The sequence below is a fragment of the Oryctolagus cuniculus genome, chromosome 17 (assembly GCF_051225735.1).
Source record: "Oryctolagus cuniculus isolate XC-2025 breed Fujian yellow rabbit chromosome 17, ASM5122573v1, whole genome shotgun sequence".
NCBI classification, from domain to species: domain Eukaryota; kingdom Metazoa; phylum Chordata; class Mammalia; order Lagomorpha; family Leporidae; genus Oryctolagus; species Oryctolagus cuniculus.
The window spans coordinates 57,207,715-57,212,917 of NC_142883.1; the positions used below are offsets into that span (position 1 = coordinate 57,207,715).

The following is a 5,203-nucleotide window of genomic DNA, read 5'->3' on the forward strand; positions in this document are numbered from 1 at the left end:
AGTGGGCAATACTAAACCCTACAATTTAATGCCTTTTCCATCTTAACTAAGCACTTACATAGCACACTGCAGTAGCAACTTCTGCAGTTCAAGATGCAACAGCAAAACTAGCACAAATTTCTTCTTCCTTCCCACAAATTCAAGCATAGAAAATTCATTCTTACCATAGATCTTGGCGACCTCAGCATACGATTTTTTTACATCTTTCCTTAAGTGGATAACTTGCATCTTTTCGCATAAAGGAAGCACTTTCCAGCTTCTCTTTGGCATTTCTGAAGGGTTGGCATCACTACTCTCGTGCTTAATTAAATAATATTAACAAGTTCATCACACATCCCAGTTCAAAGTATAAAGCCAAAGTTGAAAAAAATTCCCTAGCCCAATGCAAATTAAGTACCCCTCAAAACTGCACATTTCCCTCCTAGTTTGATTCATAATTTAAAATATATATACAAGGGGAATGGAGTGGCCAACGGCCTGCAGTGCAACATGCCCAAGTTTTACTGTGACTGCTGCGATACGTACCTCACCCATGACTCCCCATCTGTGAGAAAGACGCACTGCAGTGGTAGGAAACACAAAGAGAATGTGAAAGACTACTATCAGAAGTGGATGGAAGAGCAGGCTCAGAGCCTGATCCACAAAACAACAGCTGCATTTCAACAAGGAAAGATACCGCCTGCTCCATTCTTTGCCCCTCCTCCTGCAGGAGCGATGATCCCACCTCCCCCCAGTCTCCCGGGTCCTCCTCGCCCTGGTATGATGCCTGCACCTCATATGGGAGTCCCTCCCATGATGCCAATGCTGGGCCCTCCTCCTCCTGGGATGATGCCAGTGGGACCTGCTCCTGGAATGAGGCCACCCATGGGAGGCCATATGCCAATGATGCCGGGGCCCCCAATGATGATACCTCCTGCCCGTCCCATGATGGTGCCCACTCGTCCAGGAATGACTCGGCTGGACAGATAAGGAGAGAGGGGAGGCCTCTTCCTAGCAGTTCTGTATCGCTTGTTCTGCTTCACCAGGAGATCATGGTGCTGTGACTCTGGGTGTTTTCTAACAGCATGACAAAGAAGACTTGCTCCCCCTTCTTATCAAAGAAAGAATAGTTTTGGGGGAAGTGGGATTTCGAAAAGTGCAGTTTTCATTTGTATTGTGAAATGTGAGAATAAAATTGTCAACTCTTTTAGTTAAAAAAGGTGTTTCTTTTTTCTTCCCCTTTGTATTCTTTCTGTATTATAAAGAGATGAAACCTTCTATATATATATATTTTTTGTATATCTATATATATACAAAATGACCTTAAAGTATTGATAATTTAGGGAGCAGGTATTGTGGTATAGCAGTTTAAGCCATGGCTAGGGACTCTTGCATCCCACATTGAAGTGGTGGTTCGAGTCCCAGCCACTGTGCTTCTACGCCAGCTTCCTGGTGCCTGGGAAGCAACAAATGTTGGCTTGAGTACTTGAGTTCCTGTCAGCCTTGTGGGAGACCTGAACTGAGTTCCTGGCTCCTGGTTTCACTTTGACCCAGTCCTGGCTGTTGTGGCTATTTGCGAAGTGCACCAGTAGATCAAAGAATCTTTCTCTCTCTCTCCACTCTGCCTTTCTTATAAATCAATCAATCTTAAAAAAAATTTGGTAAGTTGGGGCTGGTGCTGTGGCACAGTGGGTTAACACCCTGGCCTGAAGTGCTGGCATCCTATGTGGGGGCCGGATCTAGTTCCAGCTGCTCCACTTCCAATCCAGCTCTCTGCTATGGACTGGGAAAGCAGTGGAAGATGGCCCAAGTCCTTGGGCCCCTGCACCTACATGGGAGACCTGGAAGAAGCTCCTGGCTCCTGCTTCGGATTGGTGCAGCTCTGGCTGCTGCAGCCAACTGGGGAGTGAACTATTGGATGGAAGACCTCTCTCTCTGTCTCTGCCTCTCCTCTCTCTGTGTAACTCTGACTTTCAAATAAATAAATAAATCTTTAAAAAATTTTGATAACTAGTGTAGAATTCACTGCCTTGATGATACATGCTGTAGAATTTTTTAAAGAACAGACAGCTCTCTGGCCCTGGTAATCTGCTTATCTGATTCAATGTCACGTACTCAACATTGACTGGGCCAAAAAGCCCTTTCATTTTCTCTGGTTCTAGTGTTCTGCTTGAAGTAACTTCAGGAACTCAATTGAGAATGATATGAATCCTCTGACAATAAGACTAAGAAGAGGGTCCAGCGCCATGGCTCACTTGGTTAATCCTCTGCCTGCAGTGCTGGCATCCCATATGGGCGCCGGGTTCTAGTCCTGGTTGGGGCACCAGTTCTGTTCTGGTTGCTCCTCTTCCAGTCCAGCTCTCTGCTGTGGCCTGGGAAGGCAGTGGAGGATGGTCCAAATGCTTGGGCCCCTGCATCTGCATGGGAGACCAGGAGGAAGCACCTGGCTCCTGGCTTTGGATTGGCATTTGGGGCGTGAACCAATGGAAGGAAGACCTTTCTCTCTCTCTCTCTCTCTCTCTCTCTCTCTCTCTCTCTCTGTCTGTCTCTCCCTCTCCCTCTCCCTCTCTCTCTCTCGCTGTCTATAACTCTACCTGTCAAATAAATAAAAAACTAAAAAAAAAAAAAAAAAAACTAAAAAAGAAAGACTAAGAAGATTAGCTTTGTAGAGAATCCTAGATTTCCCAAATAGTAAATCTGGTGTTGAGTACTTACATTGCACACACTTGATCTTAGCCAAAAGGCCGAGAAGCGATTGAGTACTTACATTATGAATTACATTGTGAATTACACAATGTAAGTTGTGTCACAATGCAAGGTTCAAGATAATCGATTACCTCATGGTCCTTAAGAGGAAGAATAAATGCTTCCAGGAGTCAAAGTTGATTTTGAATGAAGACAGAGCAGAACAAGTTGACAATAATTTGAAAATTTTCCCACATCTAGAACGGAATGACTTTTAGATCAGACCTGGACTCACCGAGTTGATAAGCAGGTAATATGATCTTTCGTACCACAGTTAATAGAGAGTCTTTGTCCAGGGCAGGCTTACAGCTTGACCCAGCTAGAGCAGTGTGTCAGGAGGGGGCACTTCAAAGATGAACCACTCTCTGCAAACTCACTGCCAAAGCAAAGTGCAGTCATCCTTTCTATTTGCGGAGCGCGTCATTGACACAAACACTGCAGACCTCTGCCTCCTGCTCATTTCACCAAGGGTCCAAGTCCGTTAGCACACTGAAGATGAAAGGGATAAACTGCAACCAGCCAAACAAAGATGTTGGCAGATTCATAGGCCATTCAGCACACACATGAAACTACTAAAATAACAATCACCAATAATTCCTGTAGAAAGGTAGCCTGGTCAGCATCTCAGAGGGCAGGCAGTGCTGCAAGAGGTTAGGGTGGAGTTCAAGGTTATGGTGGAGCTTAGATAATCCCAGATAGGGTGAATTAAAAGAATGTGTCTCCTATTTTTTTTTTTTCTGTTGTTGGCATAAGTGACTCAATATGTGAGCTTGCCTCTTTTGCATAAGAGTGTATTTCCTGCAGGTGCCGCGGCTCAATAGGCTAATCCTCCACCTAGCGGTGCCGGCATACCGGGTTCTAGTCCCGGTCAAGGCGCCGGATTCTGTCCCGGTTGCCCCTCTTCCAGGCCAGCTCTCTGCTGTGGCCTGGGAAGGCAGTGGAGGATGGCCCAAGTGCTTGGGTCCTGCACCCGCATGGGAGACCAGGAGAAGCACCTGGCTTCTGGCTTCGGATCAGTGCGGTGGGCTGGCCGCAGCGCGCCAGCAGCAGCGGCCATTGGAGGGTGAAACAACGGCAAAAGAAAGACTTTTCTCTCTGTCTCTCTCTCTCACTGTCCACTCTGCCTGTCAAAAAATAAAAAAAAAAGGAGTGTATTTCCCTCCCTGTTAATCATGAGATACATAGAATTGTGCAACTTGACATGAGAATAAAATATAGAAAATGCACACCCACTGTAGGTTGTCTTGTATCAAAGATGCTAAATACTGGGCCACAGCAGATTCCAGTCCCATCAACAATCCCTGTGACAGTGGCCACGGTTTCACTGCTCCCTTTGATCAGATCTTGGTGACCCACATCTGCAGAAAACAGTCAAGCTGATCATATTAGAAGATTCATCCATAAAAATTCTTGCTGTAGTCATGAGAAGTGCATTAACGAACTTAGTGTTCTGAGAGCGACTATACCCAATGAGAGAATCCAATCACCAAAAGTAGGCTTAGAGCTAACACTGCTAATCTCTTCTGTGGTATGGCAGAGATGAAACCTTGCAAAGTTCCGCCTGTGGTTCCTCCAACATCATACCAAAAGGACAGCAAAGAGAAAGCAGATTGAATGTCCATCAACATGAGATGAGTTACATAAATGATGGTAACGTTTGTGCAGTGGAATCAAGAACAATCATCACAAGCACAAGAAAACTCTATGTACTCAAGTGGAGAAATTGTCAATAATTGTCAATGTTGTGAAACCCAAAAGACAGGTTTGGAAACACTGTGCCTTCCAACTCTTCCCCACCTCTTCCCATGTAGCATGTGCTGGCAACCGTGAGTTAAAAGGGCCTGGGTGAATGAACACAGATTTGCTCCACCTTCAAAAGGTATCTGGAATTCAACTTACTCTTACCACCCTCTCATCATTGCCAGCCAGGTGCAAGCCACACTCATCATCACAGTGAAAGAGCCTTCCCAGGGGTCACTGCTTCCGTCTTTGCCTCTCAGCTGTCCATGGTCAACACAGCAGTCAGGGTGTTCCTCTTCCTCCTCTTCTTCTTCTTCTTCTTTTTTTTTATTTGACAGGTAGAGTTGTAGACAGTGAGAGAGAGAGACAGAGAGAAAGGTCTTCCTTCCATTGGTTCACTCCCCAATTGGCTGCTACGGCCAGGCGCTGCGGAGATCTGAAGTCAGGAGCCAGGTGCTTCCTCCTGGTCTCCCATGTGGGTGCAGGGCCTAAGCACTTGGGCCATCCTCCACTGCACTCCCGGGAGAGCTGGACTGGAAGAGCAGCAACCGAGACTAGAACCTGGCTTTTATACAGGATGCCAGCGCCACAGGCAGAGGATTAACCAAGTGACCCACGGTGCCAGCCCCAGGGTGTTCTTAAAACACAAGTCGGATTCTGTCCCCTTGTGCCTTCCAAAATCTTGCCATCTTCTTCATAGAAGCCAGCACCCATAGGTGACTTACAATACTTCCTCTTG

The 5,203-nt window shown here is 46.2% G+C and overlaps 1 pseudogene; it reads left to right on the top strand.

Moving 5' to 3' along the window:
- Nucleotides 1-488: 488 nt before the first annotated feature.
- On the top strand, nt 489-1,112 carry LOC100339337 (U1 small nuclear ribonucleoprotein C pseudogene; annotated as a pseudogene).
- Nucleotides 1,113-5,203: the final 4,091 nt, after the last annotated feature.